The 24,265-nt window shown below is 45.2% G+C and overlaps 1 protein-coding gene across 9 annotated transcripts in view; it reads right to left on the minus strand.

The window, feature by feature from the left end:
* The window catches only part of PKNOX2 (PBX/knotted 1 homeobox 2), a 267,831-nt gene that overhangs the window by 100,238 nt on the left and 143,328 nt on the right, over positions 1–24,265 (minus strand). For 4 of the 9 annotated variants that reach the window (XM_081261558.1, XM_081261561.1, XM_081261554.1 and 1 more), the window contains one exon: positions 1,309–1,415. The exons of 4 other annotated variants lie outside the window; for them this stretch is intronic. The gene's annotated coding sequence lies outside the window, so the exon portion shown is untranslated. Of the gene's footprint in view, positions 1–1,308; positions 1,416–9,929; positions 10,038–24,265 lie in introns of those variants that run through there. One more of the 9 variants, XM_081261560.1, reaches the window with a different exon arrangement.

Genomic DNA, 24,265 nt, shown 5'->3' on the forward strand with positions numbered 1-24,265 from the left:
TTAGTCCAGTCTTGACCCCTGTAGATAACCTTCCCTCCAGAAGCATAGCCCGCTGGACCATGGTGACCTGCCACCCCCCACTCCCTGGGCTTAATATACCTAAAACACAGAACTCCCCTGAGAGGAAGTAGAATTATTGCTGCCATTCTCTTGCTCTCAGGCATGGGGTCCTCTATGAACATCCATAGCTTCACTAACCACCTACTTGGGGAGCTGGACCCAGGGACATTCACCTTTGTGGCTAGCTTTCTCTCTCTTCCTCTTCCTCCCTGCAGGGAAACTGGCTTTAGTGATAGAATTTAGCAATGATTACTGTCCCCAAAAGGAGGGCTGATGAACTATAAGGCCATGATGGCCCTAAGACATCAGGGAAACTTAGAAAATCATGGGCAGAGCCTTTGGAATTGGGGCTCAATCTCACCATAACAGATTCTGCCCCTATCAAGACATACTGGAAAGCAAAAAGGATTGGTTTGGATAACTGGGTTTCCAAAAACTTGGCTAACTGATACATAAATCTGTGAGATCATAAATTTCCTTAAGGGGATTAAGAAAACCAAAAACCAAAAAGAAAAATAAAATCTTACCTGATAAGAGGATCAAATGAGGTTCTCTATTCAAAATGTTCAATACATTCTAAAGAACTATTTCTCCTAGTTCATCAGAAATAAATGGGATGATTTATTCAACATTCATCAAAAACACTTGGGGTTGCCAGGCACAAGGTTACACCTGTAATCCCAGATACTTGGGAGGCTGAGACAGGAGGATTGGAAGTTTGAGTTTAATCTGAGCAACTTAACAAGACCTGACTAAAAATAAAAATTAAAAAGGGCTGGAGATGTAGTTCAGTGATAGCACACTTGGGTTCAATCCCCAGGACCATGAAAAAAAAAAATCTGCTTGGGCTTAGGATACAGATCCATGAGTCTTCATCTGACTCTCAGAACCAGAGTCTGACTGTGAGGACCAGGAACTGCGTTTTTCACTGGCACACCCAGATGACCTCAGGTGGTAACACTTGCTCAGAGAATTGTACAAATGTGATCATCAATATGGATGTAAGCAATACCCCATCCCTCTGTACCAACAACTCATGGAACTGGCAGAAGAGCAGGGTGTACAGGGAGGAAGAAGGTAAAACATAAAGATGTAGGGAAAAAAAAAAAGCACAGCAATTTACTGCCAAAGATTGTCCATGCTGAGTGTCAGCTCAGGTGATCAACTGATCCTAGAGGATTTAGAAAGAAAAAAAGTCTGCCTGGGGGATTTAATTTTTGTGTTAGAGGACAGAAAAGCACATCTTACTGTTGGGTGATCCTGTAGCCTCTGGGATGTTGTTCAGGAGGCTCACTCCCCTCCTCCTCACTTCCAGCTGGGCCAGAAATGCTTCCTGTCAGCTAAAGCCAGAGCACCTACAAGCAAGGCAGAGCAGCTCTCAGCAGGGATCTCAGAAAACAGGGAACTCAGGGCTCTACTCACTGGCTTCTTTCCTTCTCCCAGGATGTGTTTTATTCCAGAAGGTATAGATTCTATTTCCTCTACCATATTAGCCTTTCAACTCTTTCTTTAGCATGATTGCTGAGCAAACACACACACACACACACACACACACACACACACACACACACACACACCCAAGTCATTTTGAGGCCCAAACTGTGTCACAGTTGTCAGTATCCTGTTGCTGGTCTGATTTCCCGACATTCGTGTCTACCTGCAGCCCTCTCCCCAAGCTGCGGGCAGCACTGGGAAGAGCAGCAGAAAACTTGTTCTGAGACTAGTGGAACTCACAGGAAGGGGCAGCAGTCATAGCTCTTTCAGGTATGCAGTGAACTTGCAATCTACATGACGAATGAATGGCAGGCTTTGGCTGGGGGTCTGGAGGGACACTGGTTAGGTTCATGGTGGGTGGGAGGGAGCTTGAGGGTGGCAAGGAGGAATGGGCCAGAAGAAGTGGAAGCCCCAAAGTAGCTTTGGCCACGAGCTGTGGCCCCAAAGTAGCTTTGGCTTCACAACTTACTTAGTTGTAGATTAAAGTGAATTAATTTTTTTCTCAATAATTGAAATTAACTAAGGTGTTTGCATATGGAGGTTGGTTGGTCAGCCCTATCAAAAGGTCAGGCTGGACACTTCCCATCAATTCCTCTTTGTGGACCAGTTGCTAATTTGACTCCAAGGAGGCTGTATTTGGAGTCCAGATGGTAGGGTCATTGAAGTGCTGAGCTGCTCCGGGACCCGGGCTATACTTTGAGGGCAGCATTGGGCAGCACCTCCAGCCCAGAGCCCCAGCCCTGCACATGCATCTTTAACATTAACATTTCCTTCCTAGTTAACACCATCTTGGTCTCTCTGTAAAAACACATTTGCACCTTGATAAAGAATGTCATTAACTAGTGACAAGACAACAGGAGGAGCAAAGCAGTAGCCCACACTGGGAGCTGCAGTGGGGAGATGGAAATGTATACATCTGCCTGAGCAACAAGGCTTTCCCACCGTGTGTGTGTGTGTGTGTGTGTGTGTGTGTGTGTGTATGCACACATGTGCGCACATGACTGGGGAGGTGAGGGTGGTGGAGAGAGAGAGCATCCGGAATCCTAAGGGAGATTTGATTCCCAGTCTCAGGAGAGAGGCAGCTGGGGTGTGCTAGAAGGATGGGATGAACTGAGAGAGCTCCAAGGGCAGAAGGGGAGCTCATGCATCTCCATTAAAAAATGTTCTCTGTATTGAAAGAAAGTCTCCTCTTCCCTTTGCCATACCCCAGACTCCTCCCAAGAGGAGATGAAAAATGTTGAGACACATTTACAGTCACCCTTGGGGACTGCCTGCTCTGGGGTAGCCACATGTAAAAGCCAAACAGATCAGAACCAATGGAGAGGGTAGGCACTGTGAGTGCCAAATTCTGATTCACTCCTTGCATTCTGCTCTTCCTCCATGGGACCATGTCTGTGGACTTTGTGAGGACTTCCTGGTCTCTGGCCGTGCAGACTGCAAACCTAGGAGAGACATCTGGCTCTTCCCTCCTCCAAGCCCCACCTAATTTTCACTTCCATCACTATCACTTCCCATTCCTTTCTAGTTAGGGTTGAAGATCATCTTTCCTCCTTTCCATTCAATCTGGAGAGGGAGCTCCTTCCTGGTGTGGTGGTCACAGCCTCTCCTTCTCCCTACCATCAGCCATCCAGCACATCTTCACATGATGGCTTCCAGACTGAGCTTCCCAGGCGGGGAATATCATCTTCACTCATCAAGGACCCCAAACACACCAGGCATGGCCAGCATAGCAGTGAGTACTCACTGTCCTTCATGGGCTTACAGCTGGGCCACTGTGGGCTCTAGGCTCTTTGGTGCCTCCTTGCTCATAGAAGGCATTCAACTGAATTAGACCAAGTGCATCCTTCTGAGTGCCTGTGGTTGGCCCTGAACTGCCTTTTGGATTCATCTTCCACCCTGCACCAGGAGTCTCCTTATCCACCATCCAAACACAATGACTCTCCATACTTGTCCCACAACTTCCTGCTGCTCTATATCTCTCTATTTCTACCTGAGAAGATCCTAGCCATTCTTCAATATTCAACTCAAACAATCTGGCAGCTGCCTCTATAACCAGGAGTAATTTTTCCTCCTCTGTGTTTCCAAGTGACATGCTGTTTGACCTCTGAAAGTTCTTGCCACATTCCATCTGATGCTCTGGTTAATCTTATATGTCTGACATCCCTTTCTGAACTATTAGCTCCTTGTGGGCAGAAACCTTAATCTCCTATCTCTGTGTAACATTTTAGTCTACAAAGCACCTTCATGTATAACATCTTCTTTAATTCTTAAACTTTAAAAGGAGGCATTTTAACACAATAATTTTTAGTACCTTTAAAAAATAACACATGCTTATTGTAGACAATAGATTAACAAGAGGAAAAAAGTTAAGTTAGTTGTGATCCTACAGAATGAAGATAACCACAGCTAACATTTGGAGTAAAACTCTTCGTTCTTAAAAATAGTACTGTACTATAGTGTTCAGTAACCAGCCTTTCATATTAGGCAACATATCATAAATAATTTTCATGTAATGGAAATATATATTATAATTTTAATGGCTAAATAGCACTGCATTGGGGGATGTACTATAAGTGTTCAAATGTTTATTACATAATGCTTTGTTTCCAGTTTTTGCTATTAATAAATATTCTTGTAGTTTGTTTTTGCTCCAGACTTGATCATTTTTTCTAGGGTAGGTTTTTAGATGTGGATTTGCCAAGTCCAAAGATGTGTTCATTTTAACGAGCTTTTACAAATTACTCGTGGGAAGGTCACACTCATTTATATCCTACTAGCAGCATATGAGAAATGCCTTTTTCCTTGCTAGACAGTGGTTTCCATTTTATCAATGTGGATAATGAGGCTTAGGAAAGTCGGGATTAGGACTTGTCAAGGAAAACTGCCACCAAGGTGGTATATATCTACTGACCACAGATATTTTGTTTTTCCAACCTCCACTATTCTCTTTGTTCTTGTATTTCTTAATAATCCAAAGAGAGTACTTGCAGTGGTGAGTGCTAAAGCAATGTTGGGCTTCCTGAAGGGGACAGCAGAGGTGGGTGTGCCCTGAGTGGCAGGTGGGCCGTTCCTAGGAACTTTGCTAATGTCAGCCTCCCCTACCTGGTTCTGGCTGTCTGGAAATATAGCAGATGAGAGAGTTGTTTTGGGGTGGCATTCTACTACTTCCCCCTCCTCTCTCCTGGAAAGGTGCAAATGGCATCAATTTAGCCCTAGTATATTAAGAATCTTCTATGTATGGGAGCCTGAGGATCCAAAGATCTATCTCTCTCTCTCTCTCTCTCTCTCTCTCTCTCTCTCTCTCTCTCACACACACACACACACACACACACACACACACACACACACACACCCCTTTTCTCTCTCTGTCCTCAAGGTGCTCACTGTAGAGTCGGGGAGATGGATGGATAGGAAATCATTGTCACCTCCCATGTACACATTATGCTGCTTTTCTGTCTCACCGTTCCCTCCTTTGCTAAAGTCTGCAATGGCAAGGGCCGGGGACAGGGCAGGGTCCTTCAGCCTCTGTCTCTTGTCTTGCCTTTTGTGGTCCTAAGGGGTCAGGATTCCCTCCTGCTGTGTCCTGCATCAGCCACATGCTCCTGTCTTTCTGCTCTGCCTGCACTTCTGCCCACTCTCACCCCTGAGACAGCATGGAGGAGCTGGGACTCCTCAGAGAGGAATCACACCAGTGTTAGAGAAGAGAAGCCAACCCGCTTCCCACTCAGGGATTAATAAAATGCACATTAGCGAGAGGAAGGACGATCAGAGGTGACACCAGCATGCCCCCGCACAGGGCGCTGCTTCAGGGCTACAATATACATAGATTTCTCCTTTCCCAGAACTGACATCTAGTGAGTTCCACTTGTTTCCTTACAGCCTGGAGAAAGCTTCAAGGCAGAAATACAGCCTCTAATCTCCTTTCTGTCACTGCCAGTGATTCCTCTGAGCATAAGGAGGGCAACATACATGTCAGAAGCACCGAGGAGAATGAAAGACAGTCCAGGATTGGTGGGGGTGGGGGGACTGCCAGTGGGTGGCTGCTGTCCTTCCTACTCAGCCCACCTGCCTTGCTCTGGAAGAGGGAGGCCTGGGTGCACCTTTTTAGATGGGGGGTAAAGACCCACCACCATACAAAGTCCTTCTCCTCTGAGAGGCTACCAGGCAGCTGCAACAATGCTGCCTGGGGCTGGGCTGGAGTCCACTTGACAGACTGATTGGCAGGGCCAGGCCATGAAGGCAGACAGAAGGACCAGGCCCGGAGTGACCTGATGTGATAACCCAGATGTTTCAGGGGACAAGAAAGAAGCAGGAGCTTCAGATTGAAGATAAAGTCCCTTTTGTCCCTACTCCTTCCCCAAGAAATGGAGTGGCTCCACTCCCAGCACTTTAGCTTGGATCAGGCACCTCTCTACCTATCTAAATTCATTTTCCTGGGCACCCTCTGATGGGCCAGGCAGGCTTCCCTAGAGAATGCCTTTTCCTATTTGGCCAGGTGCACTTAGACCTTTAGACCTTTCACAGATGTATAGGACAGCTTCTAGAATCTGTGGCCAGAGGCCCAGGCCACGTAAGGCACAAACAACTTTAGGGAAGTAGCCCCAACTGGTAGATACTCAAATGGTATCTTCCCCAGGAGCAAAAAGTACCATGGTCTTGGTCCTAATCAGCTCGAGGGCCTTCAAAGAAACTGCTCTCACTCTGGAGCCCAACCACGGGCCTCTTCGATCACAAACACAGTAACTGAAATGTGGTTTTCCTATAAAGACTCTCCAGGCACTTCCCCAATGCTGGGCATCTGTGAGAATCAGGTGAGCGAGCAAAGGAGACATGCTGGCTAGTACCCGCTCTGTGACCTTGGACAAAATCCTCCACTAGTCTGTCTGAATTCTGTTTCATCAACATCCTTATCATTGACCTTCATCATTGTCATCTATAAACAGAAGCTGGGCAGGCTTTAGAAAGTAAGATAATGCTCAGTACTAAATGTGACATTCTTCCATCCTGTTCTCTGATGATTCTTGATCAACTATTGAACTCAACCATCATCCTTAGGAAAGCATAGAATTTCACCAGGGCAACGAGGCTGACCTCCCAGAGACCAGGCTCCAATCCTGTAGTAAGAAAGGAGCTCCTTAAAAGCTAATTAACACAGAGACTGGTTTAAACTGTTTGTCCTCTGCACAAAAGTCTAAAATGCCTTGCCAGGACCTAAAAATTTCAAAATTTCTTAACCTCCATTCTTCTTCCTAATCAGGCTGGACCTTCCTCTCTTACCTAATCCCTGGCTACTTTCTAATCTGAATCTTTCTCCAGCTGTTCCAAGCTGCCATGATCCCAACACCAAGCACACACCATATTTGAGCTCTCTGTCTCCATTCTGGATGGCTCTGTGCTCCCCTTTCTTCTGTGCATCTGGCTCCTATCCTACCCCCAAAGCCCAGTTCTCTACAGTTGCAAGATCTTCCTCTCATACTCTCCACCCTATGACTGGTCCTTAATCTTACTCCATTTTCTGATCTTCTGCTCTTTGTGTTAAACTAAACCTCCTCAACAGTATCACAAACTTTTGAGGACAAGACCTGCATCTTTATTTCTCCCATACCTCCATACATACTAGGTTTGTTCTATGCCCATGTAGATCATCAGAAGTATCATTCTTGTCACATAGAGAGGAGCCAGATCAATGCTGAATCAGTTAAGAGTTTGCCTACTTAGTTATTATTATTCATTGCCAAGGACCTTGTAATTCTCTATGTTTCAATATGTTCCTGAGTTGAGAGCTTTTGACTGCACTAGCATTTTATCAGATGCTTCCTGCACTAAATATTAGTGACGTGGTGAATGTGGCAGAGAGAGCATAGGGGAGTGAGGTCAATCAAACTTGGATTCAAATGCTAGGTCCCTGTCTTCCTCACTGCGTGACCTGTATGTCTTATAGTAATTGTTTTCCTATTTCTGTGAGATGGGAACAGTAATTCCTAACTCACAGTGTGTTTCCCAGGATTCTCTGACTTTGCATCGCATACGTGATATGCTTAGCATATCACAAAAGACTCTGCAGTGACACAGACTAAGTCTTCAATAAATGGTGACTATTGTCATTAAAGATAATGGTAATGATTGTAGTAGTCATACGTTTAGATCTTGTTTAGTAAAATCCTACTTGTCCTTCAAGAGTCAGCTCTCCAGAGTTGTGTTTGAATAGCCACCCTTCTCCATATAGGGTAGTCATTCCTTCCTTTCTGCTTCCCCAATAATTGGGACCATTTCTATGATGAAGCCCAAAGTTCTCATCCATGAACTACAGGCTGCCTCATTCAGTTAGACCCTCTGTTTCTATATATGTCCTTCCATGAAGCTCCAAGCTTCCGAAGAGCAAGGACTGGGTATTCCCACTTTGTGCTAACATCTCTGGCCCCATCAGGCTCCATGTGTTTGTAAAATGGGGGAATGGATGGATGAGCAGGAATGCCAAAAGCACTCAAATTACCCAGCCAGAGTATGATAAGACACAAAGATTCTGTCTGGAGAAACAGGCTAAGGGGAGAGGATGGCAATCAGAAATCTACCATGGAAAGTAAATGTGCCTTTTAGCTCAGTCAAACCCCTATTTTGAAGAAGTCCCTTTACTTGCCCAGCAGGATTTTCTTTCTTGGGGAAACCTTCAAACCCATCAGAAGACTTTGCTATTGAAAATGTGTGAAGCCCTGCCTGTCTCTACCCTCCTTACCCCAGTCTCTTTCTCCCATTCCTCCCTGCCATTCCTTTCCCCAGCAGTCAGATCTTCCAGCCTCTGAGTCCCTGCTCCCTCCCCGCACCAGGCTGCTGGAAGACCCTGGATCCTGAGATTACTAGAAGCAGAAGAAGTAAGTGCAGGGGCTGGGATTGTGGCTCAGCGGTAGGGTGCTAACCCGGGTTCAATCCTCAGCACCATTTAAAAATAAAGGCATTGTGTTGTGTCCATCTACACCTAAAAAAAATAAATGTTAAAAAAAAAAGTAAATGCATCCTGGTACCACCTAACTGTTCTTTTTCTGTCCCCACCCCAGCTGCTGTGAGCTACCTTTCCCTTCCCTCCATCTCCGCTACTACACCTTAGCTTAGCAGTAGCCTTCTAAGCCGTCCCTCTGCAGCCTGCTCGACACTTTGCATGGCAGCCATAGGATGGTTCTGGCAGCTTAGAACAACACATTTCTCCTAGCACTTATCCCACCAAACTGTGATTGTCCAAGTACAATCTGTCTACCCCACTAGATTATACAATCCTAGATGGAATCTCAAACCCATATGGATCTCAGAATTGGAAGGGATGGGGCTGGTAAAAGGATTTCATATATCTCCCTAGAGCTTAATATGTATTTTGTATGTATTAAATGTTCAATAAATATTTGTTGGATAAAGGGACAAACAGATGTATGTTTAGCAGAGGACATGCAAGGTGTGTGACACACCACATATGTGCTCCTTCACAAGGAACTCTCTTATCTAATTTCGTATTAATCCTTACAATGATCTTATGAGGTAGGTATGATTAGTCCCACTTTTCAAATGGGAAAACTGAGGTTAGAAAAGTTAAGTAACATATCCACAATTCCAAAGCTAACTGAGGGCTGAAGTGAGAGAGCAGAATCCAGGAATTTTATCGTGGCCTTCTTGGCACAGCTCCCTGGCACATGCCCACCTGCCCATCTGCCCAACTGCCCACCTGCTCACCTAGCCAGGGAGAGATGTCAAGAGGCTGAACTGCTTCTGTTCTGCCTCACTTGGGAAATAAACAAGAAGAATTTTTCTTCTCATCATCTGGTGAGTCGGTGACATTTCGTTTGACAAAGAAGCTAGGAAAAGCCTCTCCTGGGACTAGTTTTGGGACCAGGCTCTGATAATATTGCTTTATTGAAAAGAGATGCTAGGAACTGAGCTCTGGATGGCCTTTTACATGAAGTAATTTATGCAGGAAATGAGAAAAATATATTTTTTAAAGAAACACACATTGATCTATACATAGTCACAAAGACAGAGAGGGAGGACAACACACACACACACACACACACACACACACACACAGTCCCAGAAACACTATCACAGACACACAAAGACACAGTTTCCAGTTCATGTTCATGGTCAAGTCCACATACAGTAAGAAACCAAAGATTCCCAATCCAATGGACACAAGGACCAGGGACATGCCCACTTTCAAAACAGTCTGACAGCCCTGACTTTTCCTTCCATACCTTCCAGGGGACATTGCAATTTCCCCCACACCTGTAAATTTCAGTCATTAAGAAATGCACAGGAAGCACAGCATTGAAGAAACTCATCTTTCTGTGCTTCCTGCCCTTCTCAGGACCTCTCCCTTCTGTTGATCACACTACCTTCACGTGGAGATGGTTGCCAATCTGATGACCTGCCGCCCAAGGCACAGCTCCCACTCAGGAAGATTTACACCCTGTGTCTCACGGAGGCTCAGTCATCGCCTGCTCCTGAGGACAGCAGAGGAAGGATAACAAGGAAGGGGAATGAAATGTCTATAAAATTCTCATTCAGATGCCACTCAGAAATGGATCTCAGAATTGGAAGGGATGGGGCTGGCAAAAGGATTTCATTTAAAATGCCTCTTACCTCAGGCTGTTGGGAGTTGTAAGGATATCTGAAAGCCAGGAATGCCCTCCCAGCCTTGGAAATTTTGACCAGGGCTCAGAGAAGAGCTCAGGATCCCTGTTCTTATCAGTATCTGAAAATTCAGAAAGGCCTGAAACTGTACTGGGGGCCAGGACAACTGGCTTCCATCCACAGCTCCCCAGTGTCAATACCTCACAGCTCTAGGCCTCAGTGTTTCCATCTACAAAATGAGAAGGTTAGGAGTGGATGGTCACTTTCACCGTGGTCTGTATCAGGGTCCACCTTGCAGCCTGCTCGACACTTTGCATGGCAGCCATAGGATGGTTCTGGCAGCTTAGAACAACACATTTCTCTTAGCACTTATCCCACTAAACTGTGATTGTCCAAGTACAATCTGTCTACCCCACTAGATTATACAATCCTAGATGGAATCTCAAACCCATATGGATCTACCCTCCTTACCCCAGTCTCTCCCTCCCACTCCTCCCCAGCGGTCAAATCTTCTAACCTCTGAGTCCCTGCTCTCTCCCCCCACCAGGCTGCTGGAAGACCCTAGATCCTGAGATAACCAGAAGCAGAAGAAGTAAGTGCATCCTGGTATCACCTAACTGTTCTTTTTCTGTCCCCACGCCAGCTGCTGTGAGCTACTTTTATATGCCGATGAGTCTGTGAGAGGACTTAAACATCCCAAAGCACGCCCAACCACATCCATTAGATTTTTATTTATGTTTCACAGTGACTGTGAGTTTGGTGGCGCTAGAATCAATCCACCCATTATACAGACAGAATAATCAAAATGGAGACTTAAGTGCCTTGGCTACGGTCACAAAAATAATCACTATTGATTCAAACTTACATGAACTCAGTCCCATTTTAAAAACAAACAACACAACACACCTTGAAAACCCTGGAGTTTCCACTGAAAAATATTTTTTTCCTATTGACGGACCTGCCTCCATGAGAGAGCTCAGGCCACAAGGCAGTCCTCTTTCCTCACTGTGGCTCCCCACTTTTCTCTTATGTCAGACTTGTTCTCTTTCTCTTATTATAAAGATTTAATGTTCTTTTGGCTATTAAAGGAGAGGTCCAGTCTGAAAGGGGAATGATAAAAAAGAGAGAATTAAATTGTAATTCACTCATTCAACAGGTGTTTATTTAGTGCCTGCTATGTGTCCATAACTGTTCACAATTGTGAAGAGACGTGATCAAAATCCCAACATTTTGAAGGCTTGCCTTCTGATTGGGATAGGGGTGAGGAGCAGTAAAGATAATAACCAAGATATATAAATAAAATGTATAAAGTCAGCCAGGTACAGTGGCACAAAAAACCCTAGCAGTTTCAGAAGGCTGAGGCAGGAGGATTGCAAGTTCAAAGCCAGCCTCAGCAACTTAAGGAGGCCGAAGCAAGACCCTGTCTCAACATAAAAAAATTTAAAAGGTTGGGTTATAGCTTCAATGGTAAAGTGCCTCTGGGTTCAATCCATTAAAAAAAAAAAAGGGAAATATCACATTGTGCCCTAAAATATGTACAATTATGATGTATCAGTCAAAAAAGTTAACAATTTTTGATTTTTCATATCATGGATTTTGTTATTAATTTTTATCTTTAAAAACTGTTGCATTAAAATATTATTTCACTGATTACTGAGTTTTTGAATGTGCCCTTAAATTTTGTGCCTAAGATGACTCCCCAGAAAACCCTACTTTGTGTTTTCAGTTAACATGTACATATGTGGCAACTCTGTAGCAGGAAGAGAAGGGACCACATCCACAAATGGAGAAAGTCACTCAGGAAGAATGAAGGAGGCCCTACAGACCAGACAGAGAAAGGCGGGCGGGACATCTTCTTGGGACAGGAACTTGATGTGACTAGGGGAATCTAAGCACCCTTCCTCTCCTAGAAACTTAAGGAGCTGGGCTTTCTGCAATGTGGGGAGAATCTCAAGTTGATCTATTGGGATGTTCAATGAAAAGGTGACTGCTCATTCTGGAGGTCTTGGGGCCACAATGGTGGCAACAGATAGCTAACTGCTCCCTCTTCCAGTTCCTCATTCAAGCTGTGCTACAATGCTTAAGCACCAGAGGCACCAGAGACCATGGGGAGTTCGGGAGCTCTACAAGGGAAGATGCAGAGGATCCACTGGGCTCTGTCAGGATTAAACCTTTTCATGTAGGAGCTTCGGCCTCATTGGGGTGCAATGGGCAAGGTGGTCGTTACTTGCTTTCAAACCACGGGAAAGGCAGAGAACAGTTCCTTGTCACTGTGTATACTTAAGAGAGGGTGAGGTTTCTCGGCACCCTTAGAATGACCAAGAGACTTGGGAATGGGAGGGGAATATAGAACCATAGGGAGGATTCTGCAAGGATGGACCTGCCTCCACGACAGGGCTCAGGCCACAAGGCAGTCCTCATTCCTCACTGTGTCTCCCCACTTTTCTCCAGCATACCCCAACAATAAATCCTAGAATCTCAGATCATCCATTTTTAGTCACAAAAAAAATTTTTTTAAATAAGATACATTTTTAGCAGACATACTTGAGACCTTTCACGACATGTTTTCTACCTAACTTCCAAGGTTTACCTCTTAGGACCTTCCTTCAAGTACCTGGAGGGTGAGGGAGTGGGCAAATTACACAGCCATGATCTGAATGTGCCCCTCCAAAATTCATGTTGAAACTCAATCCCATTGTGGAGGTGTGAAGAGATACAGTTTTTTGAGAAGCGTTTGAGTCATGAAGGATCTGCCCTGATGAATGGAATTAGTGCCCTTATAAAAGGTTGAAGGGGGTGCCCTGTGAGGATATGTAGAAACTGCCATTGATGAGGAAGAAACCCTCACCAGACACTAAATCTGCTGACACCATGCTCTTGGACTTCCCAGACTCTAGAACAGTGAGAAATGCATTTATGTGGCTTATAAATCATCCAGCCTGAGGTATTTTGTTTTATTAGACATATACTTAGGGGCCAAATCTGAGGTTGGCTGTTTTTGTAAATCAAGTTTTACTGGAACACAGCCACACTCATTTGTTGACAATTGTCTATGACTGTTCTTTACTGTAGTGGGTAAGTTGAATAGTTGCAACACAAAACCTGAAATATTTAGTCTGAACCTTTACAGAAGAAGTTTGCTGACCCTGGTCTACATTACAGTTCAGCTACCCACCTCTTCTATAGGGACCCCAAATTTGCTTGTTGCTACATCAGGTGCCCTCTCTCCATGCTCTCATAGCTGAAATGCAGCTCATTCCTCAAGGACTCAGCTCAAATATTACTTTTTCTGTGATGCTTCCTGAATTCCTACAAAGAATTGCTCTTAATAGCCATGCACACTGTTAGAGTGACCACATAATTTATCACACACACTGGAATAATTTTAAGAGTGAAAGACAGCATGATTACTAATTATACAGTGACTACAGGTTTCAATTGAGACTGTCCCTGGCAAAACAGGTCAGATGGTCACCTTACACTTAGTACCAATTTCCTTCTGCATCCCTAGGGATGAAATGTTTACATACTCAGCTTCCCTTAGGAGGTAGCATGCTGAAAGGCGAGGACAGTGAAGGGATTTTGGGACTTTCAGAGTGTCCTTGTACAGAGAACATGGTCCATTAATATTTGTTCAAATAGTCAGGCATGGTGGCACACACCTGTGATCCCAGCGACTCAGGAGGCTGAGGCAGGAGGATCACAAGTTTGAAGCTAGCCTCAGAAACTTAGCCAGGTTTTAAGCAACTTAGTGAGGCCCTATCTCAAAATAAAAAATAAAAAGGGCTGGGAATGTGCCTCAGTGGTTAAGCACCGTTGGGTTCGATCCCTGATATCCCCCTAAAAAAATTGCTGAAATAAAAGAAGGAAGTCTAAACTAGACACAGCACTTTCTTTAAGAGTATCAAGCTGGAGCTGGGAATAGTAGAGCAAGACTGTGTTACTTAGTTACACAGGAGGCTGAGGCAGGAGGATCCCAAATTCAAGGCCAGTCTGGGTGATTTAGCCAGATCCTATCTCGAAATAAAGTAAAAAGAACTGGGAATGTAGCTCAGTGGTAGGACTCTTGCCTATTATATGACCATCAAGTTGGAATAAGGAAGAGCAGGGAAGCCATTACCTTGGTATTGAGTAGGATCTTGTAGCCATGGAGGTTGCCTGCTGTGTTTCTGCCACTGTGCTTGCATGTCCAGAATGTGCCTATGTGCCTGGTGCACCTGGGAGTGTAATAGAATGCTCCCCTGCTCCCCTGTAGCCCACCGTCTCCTTCATCCAGCCCTGCAATCCATTCTCTCAGCTGATGCTCTTTCTCCTGGCACCAGATCTCACAGGGGTTGGGACACATCCCTTGTTCTGTAGGGTTCCCTACGCATCAAAGGGCTCACATTGCCCAAAGTGGTCATGACAGCCTGATGGTCTGCCATGTTAGGAAAGGTGGGGTGCCAATTCAAGGATGATAGTTTATTTTTGTAAGTTCTTAGCTGATTCTGGATACTGGGGGATCATAATTTAGATATGCATTTCCTTTCATAAGGCTCCAGCACATTCTATAGACTTCAGCTCACTAAAGTGGGAGATAGGAAATAGCAAGGGACAGATGACCCATTTAACATTCTTGGCACTGCCCATCTGTTCTCAACTAAACTGCCTGAGATATCTTTTTGAAGTGCAAATCCCATCTACTACACCCCCATACCGTCTAACTCATCACTTTCCCATTCCTCTTGAGATCAGCACCCAAATCCTTCTGATGGCCACAAAGATCAGATTGGTCTGGCCCTATTCACCTCTCCAGCCTCATCTATCTCGTTCTTTACCCTCAAGCCACCAAGGCCTTTGGTCTCTCACCAATTTTTCCTCTGTCTCCAGGGTGTTCACTGGCTCTTCTGTCATGTTATGACACAACAAGAAGGTCCTTACCATATGTGGCTCTTTCTTGGATTTTCCAAACTCTAGAACAATGAGACAAATAAACTTCTATTTTTTATGGAGTACATAGTCCATGGTATTTCACTATTGCTGCAGAAAATGTACTAAGACCCTTCCTCTCTCTCTCATTCCTCCTTTCCTCTCTTTCTCCCTCTTTCCTTCCCTGACATGCTGTTGTATTATGTATTCTCTGCCTGGACATCTCGTTCCCACTCCAATACAATCTCCTTAAGAACAGGAACTGTGCTGTATGTGTCTGAACACCACAGTTCCAAGGACCAGGTCAGGTGCATAAAGAAGACTGTGGCTTCCTGCTCTTCTGCAGAGGATGTACAATGTGGGGGTAACTGTACAACTATACTGGGGTGTAAAGCCAGAGAAGAACTTCAAGCCTTGGGCGTGGGGGGGTAGTTCCAGGAAGGCCACTAGGGGCACTGTGGCCCCAGGTGTGCAGGAAGAATCTGCTCTTTGGCTCAATACTGAGGCTTTGCAAGCCCAGCCCAGCACTGGACTGAGAAGCAACAGCTCTTGGCTGAAGGGGCAGCAGGCCTACTCACCCTCTCAGGGCTGCAGAGAGACTGGCATCCCTGCTGTTCACTCAGCTTGGCCCACCCACCCCACCGCCCCCAGGACAGCAGCAGCCTGGCCTTTGCACCCCGTGTGAGGCTGAGCAGAGAGCCTCAGGCAGGCTCTGGCCAGGGAAAAAACAAAACAGCTGCCCCTGTGCTGGCTCCAAACCTGCTCCCGGTGTGGAGGCCTCTCTATGCCCGGCCAATAAATAATAGAAAGTCCAAGTGCCTGAGGTAGCAAACTCCATGCCGCTGGGCCTCAGGCAGGACGGTGGAGGGGCTCACCAGGTCAGGAGCACAGGGATTAATAACGCATCAATTTTAATGCAGGGAGAGATTTTTTTTTTCTGCTTCACAAACAGCAAAGTGAATGTTTGAGCATCCTGGCAGGGGGTTAATGAGGACTCTGATTAGTTATTCGGGTTTCTCCACACTGCCTCAATTCATCCTACTAGGAAAGAGAGAAAGGAGGAGGTGGGGAGTGGAGGGCTGTGCAGAGGGGCTGGGGATGAGATGATCCTCCTGTCGCTGTGAGGTTTCAGCTGGCAGAAAACTGCAACTTTCCCCCAGTCCACCCTGCATTTGCTGTAGCAGAATTGGGAGGCTGAAGAGGCCTGAAGACAACCTGGTACAGCTCCTTGTTTGGAAGATCAGAGGGGCATTAGTCAGGGCCAGACAGAGAAGAAATGAGAGCCCCCTGGCCAGCACCCAGCCTGCTACCCCCCAAGTTCCCTTTTCACACTCCCTCTTCCCCAACCCAAAGTGAAAATTCTCCCTTTCCTTTAGGGAGGCTGCAAGTCAGAGGTAATCAGGGTCCAGCAGGGGCTGCCATTGGGTAGGGAACCAACAGGCATCCTTGTCAGAAAATCCCTGTCTTTTTGGTCCAGGTAAATTGCCCTGCTCAAGACAGGGCTAGGGAAGTGGTGGGAAAGGCAAAGGTGTGATGGCCCCTGAGAAGGGGGGTCCTCTCAGCAACACCCAGAGCTAGAGCAGCACCCTCTCCTCCTTTCCTAGCTGTGGCATTGAACCCAACTCTGGGGAAGCTAAGGCAAGAGGCCATCAGCTCCCTTCATACAGGCCTCCTGCAAAATCTTGTCCCCACCTGCTAACTCTGGGTCAGCAACAGATCCTACGCACTTGGCCCTCAACATGCAGGGAACGAGAGACAGGCAAAAGTACACAGAAAAGTAGCTCGCACTCTGGGGAATTGCTGGGGCCATCTGGACCAAGCTCCAAGTCTTCCCCACATTACGATGCAGATGGACTTCTGAGCAAGAACTCCCCCATCCTGCGCACCCTCAGCTTCCAGCTCATCTGCTACAGCTCAGGACCCAGAGCCACATCCAAACCAGCAGAGTGACATCATGGGTAAGTGACATCACGGTGAGGGTATCACCCTGCAGGTGTTCCAAGATCATCTCCATGTCATTCTAGTCCCTAAGAGGCTTCTTTCTCTGGAGATTCCTGAAACCTGCCCATCACATCAACCCCCAATTTTTAAACTGCATGCTGTAGCTCCCTCAGCACCTCTCTTCATACTCACAGGGCTCCTGCACATTCCTGTGCACTAGCCATAGTGCCCAGTGCTTTACACGCTTGAATCTCAGTGGCACGTACTCGACTCCACGAGGCAGGAACTGACACCTATCTGCATCTTAGCCCAGCACTGTGCAGTGGAACTTTCTTCCATGACAGAAATGTCTTCTGTTTGCGCTTGCCAATGTTGTATCAGTGCCACATGGTTAAAGAGCCCAATTTTTATTTTTATCTAAATACACGGGGGTATAGTGGCCATTGTATTGGACAGCACAAATATAGAGAGGTCAAGTGAATGGCCTCTTGATGGTCAGTATCACAGTTAGTAAAGGGCATGGCCTGGATTCAAACAAGGTTTGTCTGCCCTGGGGATATACATGCTCTTCCACGGTTCTGTTCTTTGACACTGTCAAAGAAGATACATCACATGAAGAAACTAAGGCAAGGACAAGGAGCACGATCAACAAGTCTATGGAGTGCTCCTGTGCTGTCCAGCACATTGCCATCCAGCAGTAGATCTGTGAGGATAGGAGGGACACCTCCAGGGGACAATGACAAGTAAGACTTACTCTCTGTCCTTGAGATACTTTCAAGTCAGCTGGAAGAAAAGATAAATTCTATTTGGGCAGAGAAGTTCAGATGCAAAACTGAATGATGCAGGATGCCATTTGTCTATCCCACTGCACCCCCAACCCCAACTCAACCATGCCGCACACATTCTGCCCACTCTCCCGAGTTTGTTTCTCCTGCTTTCCTCCCCGTGGATGATTGGCACCACCATCATTGCAGGCCCTCAAGAAGGGAGATGAAGACAACCTCGATCCCTTTTCCCTTCCTTCCTTCTTTCCTACTTCAGTGACTTGCTGATAGTTCTTAAATGTACTTTAACATTGTCTCTTTCCCATTCCGCTATCAATGCTTCCTATGGCCCTACGCATGGTATGGCACACGAGGTCCAACTGGGCCCTGGCCTCCACTATAGACTCTTTTCTGCCTCCTCACCACTGTCTGCTCACGGCCTTTCCCTGAGCTCAAGGTGCTTCCCCCTTCCTGGAACACCCCTTCCTACATTATCTCCTGGGACTGCTAACCATTCCTGCGAACTCAGTTCAGATGATCTTCCCACAGAAGCCTTGTCTGAGCATCCTTACCTCTGGCAGATTGTGACCTCCACCCGATCCCCCATAGCCCTGAGCATATCTGTATGATGCTGCTGCTCACCAGCTGAGTTGTACTTATGGGCATGCATATTTCCCCTACCCAATGGCACTCTTCAAGGTCAGATGGCAATTCTGCTCCTTGTGCTCAGAGTGCCTGCAGTGTGTGTGACAAAAGGCAGGAGGTGGGGAGGGTGCAAAGGGTGTCTGCAACACCTTCTGTCCCTGCACCCCACACCCCATACAGACCACATTTCTCTGCATGCAGTGGCTTTTGCAGAAAGGTGCAGAAGAACATCCCTGCTTCACCTCATAGCCTGCTCTCCTGAGGCAGAGTAGGGAGACTTCCCACAGAACCTGGCACTTATCATGAACTCTGGAAGCTTCTAAAATAGTCTCAAAACCAGCTTGCTTTAGTCCCAGTCTGTGACTCCAAACTGGACTCTCCCTTGGGCTCTGGCTCCCCATCCTGACCTCCACCAGGCACTATACTAACAGTGACTGTCAGGCACTGAGTGAGGAACCTTATTTCTTTGGAAGCCATTTACCACGTGGTGCATGGATCTGGGGGCCAGGTTGGGTGAACATCATTCCTATGTCCACATCACACTTTGCCACTTAAGAAGCAGAGCCTTCCACATTTTCTCATTTAATCCTCACCACTTCCTAGGTGAGGAGGGTGGTTGGGAGCTGTTTCCCTATGTTACAGATGAAGAAACCGAGATGCAGAGAAATTAAGGGACTCATCCACCTAAGTGTTGCTTGATCCTAGATTCAGATTCAGATCTTTTATTCTAAGCTCAATGTTCAATTTATTGGGAAGACAATATGTCAAAATTACGGGGGCATGAAATCTACCAAATGATGCTATATTCATGTACAAATACACCACAATGAATCATATATATATATATATATATATATATATATATATAGACAACGCATCTAATTAAAATAATAATGACAATAATGATAGAAGGGAGATCAGTAGAGTAAGCAGATCAGGAGCAGGAAGAGGGCAGTGAAAGGGAAAGTGCTGGGGAATGAGATTGATCAAATTATGTTATGAGCATATATGAATATAGCATAATGAATCCTACTATTACTTACAATTGTAATGCACCGATAAAAATTTTTCAAAAATTATTTAATTTTAAAAGGATTACAGAAGAAGAGGTTCAAAGGAGGTGCTCATGGGTGTATTTGAAGATGTTGTGCTCAAGTTTTTGATGGGATCTGTAGTCAAGCAGAGAGTTTGAAAGGGATGTCCACAGCTATCTTCTGCCCCCAGTCCACCATAAGATCTAGCCACACAATTATCTGCTGTTCTCTGTTCTTTTCCTTTGTGTCCTCCATAGGAGTTTGTAGACTTTGTTGCTGCTTCTCCGACTTCTGCCATCCTACCCAGTCTCCCACAACCACTTCAACTGCTGCCTCCTCCATGAATCTTTCCCAGATCTCCCCAGACAGACACAGTCTCTTCTCCTATGGGTTCTCACAGTACTTTGAATATTCCAATATTCTAACTTTGGCTCATTCTATCTAGGGCTATAGTAATTTTTGTGTCTGCCTCCTCCATGGTGTCTAAGGCAGGGACAATTTTGGTTCACTTTTGTATTACTCACAGTATCTAGTACTGTGTCTCGGGCATAAGAGGTGATCAAAAAATATTGGTTGGGTCGCATTTCATTGTTAGCTGTGTTTCTAAGGGGGGTCTGGCACAGAGCATAGGTTTAACCCACGTCTTCCTAGTGGGAATGGGAAATGTGGTGTACAACACACTTTTGTCTGAATCTTCCTTTTCAAATCTGAGCTCTGTGATGATTTAAAGCACAGATCCAAAAGACGGAGAGAGGGACATATAAATAAGAAGCAATACAAAAGAGCCCTCAGAACGGCAGCAGAAAACCTAAAGATCAGAATGAACTAGAGTTTGAAAACACCTCCCCCACCCTCAGCCCTGCACACCCACACACATTCCCTCTCGAAAAGCAATACTTGAAGCAAAACAGAAAAAAAAATAATAATAAGGGATTGAGGCAGCTACAGCCCAGGACAGACATATGAGGTTACCAGATGACAGAAGGAAAGCAAATGATTTAACTCCCACTTTGCTATGTGGTTTTCAAGGACAATGATCATCAAACCAGAAAAATGATTTTAAAGGGGTTCAAGTTTGAGACAGGTAAGGAGATGGCAACCTACATCACACAGCTTTAAATAAACTCAAGGCTGAGGGCGACAGCAAATTACTTCCTAGAGTGTACAAAGAACTTGAAGGTAGGATTGTAGAACCACAGTTAGCTGTTTGTGGACTGATGAAAATGAACAGTGCTTAGAGATATAGATATAGGCAAAAGTCATTTTTAGTTTCATAACAGGGCAAGCATCAGATTCTGGAAGCTACCCAACAGTGTTTGATGTAAATTGCTGACAAAAATTACAAATTGGCTTGTTTATGAAAAAAAGAAGGAATGACCAAGAACCAAAATAGCCTCATTGAAAAAGTCACATCAAACTAACTTTAATGCCCTTTAAAAAAATCAGAATTCCTAGATTGTTAGATAAAGAAAATGACTATTTTGATTTGAGCAAGAAATATGACAAAGTCTTCCTTGATATCCTTCAAGATAGGAAAGAGAAATAAGTGAATGAAAGAATAGGTAGGTAAATTTTTAGCTAGAAGAGTGATTACCAGCAATTGGCACTGAGGAGTAGATGTCAGTCTGGAGGGAGGTTTTCATGAAGTAACCATTTATGTACTTCACGTGGAGCATTTTTACCAATGATCTGCATAATGTTGAAGAAGGTGTGCTTATCATTCCACACACTGAAGGGAATAAGTTAATGTGTTTGAAGAGAAAAAAATTGAGGAAGAGCTGGTGAGGCAGGAACGACAGGCAGAAAGCAAGAAGATGATGTTAAATAGAGATGTATATACATTTACACTGTTAAAGCAAAATGCAAAGTGCATGAGAGATGGAGCTTAAAATCATTTCATGTAGAAAAAAAAATGAAGGAAAGTTTGATGAAAATTCAACAGGTACCAGTTGAATACTGGTTAGGATGTACTTGCCGTAAAAAGAAAGAAAAGAAAAGAAAAAGAAGGGTAATTGCAATCTTAGGATGCATGACTATACTACTTCCTCAAATATTTATCATTTCTTTTGTGGTAAAAACATTCAAAATCTTTTCTTTTAGCTTTTTGAAATATACAGTACATTATCGTTATCTGTAGTCACCCTAGTTTACTATAGCACACCAGCACATCTTGCTCTTAACCATAATTTAGCACCCATTGATCAATTTCTCATCCATTCTCCCCGCCCCCCTGCCCTGAAGGAATATGTGCACTTTGTAAAAAGACACATGACATGGAGTGCATCTGTGGACAAAGGCTGGGATGCTGGAGGAAGGAGTACACACAAAAAACAAAGACCTGGGGAGGGGCATGATTGTTGTCTTCAATACTTAAAGAGCTATTGTGCAGAGAGGAGAGTTGGGCTTATCAGAAGGAAAGTGAGAGACAAACCTTCCTTCATTTGAAGAGAGTTCTACCAGTGAGAACTGTTCCAGAATAAAAGAGCTACCTTTACTGGGACTCATTACGAAGAGAATATGAAGCCTGCCTGTTGGAGATGACTTCCAAGCACGGCAGGTTAAGCCAGCGGACCTCTGAGGCCCTGTCCAGCTCTAGGATATTATGAGACCCCTGGGTGAGGAAGATGTTTCTGGTTGAGGCAAAGCTTCCCTAGAGTCCTTTGAATACTTTGCCTAGGTCACCATCTCCTTCACTGTTATCATAAATCTCATCCAACATTCTGGGGAAGTGCTCTTGGGAGAGATCATGGTGGCCATGACATGTGGCATTTGGAAAAGAGCCAAAATTTTCCCTTATGCATTTCAGAGATTACTCTCCCTCCCAGCATTTCTGAAGAAATGTGGCTCCCACTTAATCTTCCCTTGTGTCCAGCCCAGGCACAAGCCAAAGAGCTGACCCTCATGGCCCAGGGCATGCCGCACAAGGAAGAAAGAGCAAGAAGACAGTAATGGAACTCTAAGGAAGGTCATCCCAAGGCCAAATGGTCTTCCAGGACCATATGCCGGAGACCCACTGCCTGTTGGAAATGACTTCAAAGCATGGCAGGTTAAACCAGTGGACTTTTGAGGCCTCTTCCGCTCTAGGACATTATAGATAATAAGTATCTATAAGGTATTCTATTTCTAATATCATCTCTGTGCCTTTACCCACATTGCCTCCCGGTCCTGAATGCTCCCAGCCCCTCCATGTTTGTCTTTATAGGTCTTACTTATCCTCCTAAATTCATATCCATTTTGACAACATTTCAGTCTTCAAGTTGAAGACATTCCCCCTGCAGCACTCATTGTGTTCTGCCCCAAGCTATAAAGAGTTAAGCTTGTGTTTTGGCCCCCTCTAAGCAGCAAATTCCTTAAGGACAGAAAAGGGTTCTTTGCATATTACTAGCCTTACATTTTAGTGGCAAGATTGTTGGTCCAGAGTTCTAGCCCTGGCTTGGATACTAACTCCTCTAGATCTTTTCTTCCTGAAAAACGAAATGAATATAGCAGCAGAGCAATTACCAAGGTGCATTCAGGCTCTCAACCTTAAAGTTTTGTTCAATTCTTGTTGCTTAGGGTATTTCCCCTTTTCATGTTCATTTTATGGTCTGCATTCATTTCTGGATCCTTCTCTGTTGTCACTCATCTATCCAACCATCTACCCATCCATCCACCTACCCATCCACCCATCCATCCATCCATCCACCCACATCCATCCATCCATCCATCCATCCATCCTTACTTCCAACCAATATTTATTGAATAATTGCTTTGTGCTAGGTCACTAAAAGACTAAGAGATATACACTGCCCTTAAGGAGGACACAGTTATGGTAGGAAACATGGACACCAAAACAAATAATAAAAGTACAAGGTGGTAAGTGTCATATCAGAGGTGAATGTAAAGTGTGCGGGGCCCCTAGGGAGGGAGGGAGGAAGAGAAGAAGAATGCTGGCTAAAATACCAAAGCCCTTCATCACTCTCTCAGCCCTACTTATGACCCTGAGGCCTTGAATCCTTTTGCTTGGCAAATCCTCCAATGCAGCACGGGAAGAAAAATGGAATTTGTGTGAAATTGGAGCAGAGGGAAAGAGAGGATGGGTCTCATGGTCCCCAGAGAGACTGTGGTCAGACCTAGAATGAGCCCCAGACTCCTTCACAGCTATGCTGGGGTTGCTAAGGTCCAGAGTCTGCATTTTCAAGCTGTTCGCCTCTCCCCCACCCCCACTGCAGCAGCACACTCGGCAAGTCATTTATTCCTCCATAACATTTGCTCGAAGGAACGTTACCGCTGAATTATAGCTGGGACCATTATCTCACAATAACTGTCTGGGAAATGTTAATGTTAATGCATGGATCATGCAGAATGCCACATTAGGGGTTTTATGGTGGACATAACATTTTTATGAACTTTTTCTCTGGTAGCACCAGCCTTTGATGGAAAGAAAAGTAAAAAAGAAAGAATGAGAAGGGAAAAAGAAAAACCGGCCTAGGAGAAGTGGCCCTGGGAGCAGAATTGGCATATGATAGCCCCGAAGCCTGAGTCATTGAGTGCCATTCCCCCTGGGGACAGGCTCACTCTGGCAGCCCTCCAGTGGGTTGAATATCTTTAGCGTTAGGTATTTGTGAGTGGGGAGCAACCGGCCAAATTGGCAACCGGTGGGAGACAGGGTCTGTAGGGCAGACCCATAAAACTTTCAGCCTTTCAACCACCTGCTGCCGGACAGGCATTTGGTGCCAATGAGGACTGAAAGAGAGGTGGGAGGGGGTGTGAGAGGGTGGTGGGCTGGCCACTCTACCTCCTGGACCAGAAGAGGGATCCCTGGAA

This window comes from Spermophilus citellus (genome assembly GCF_964194105.1).
Source record: "Spermophilus citellus genome assembly, chromosome: 2".
Taxonomy (NCBI): Eukaryota; Metazoa; Chordata; class Mammalia; order Rodentia; family Sciuridae; genus Spermophilus; species Spermophilus citellus.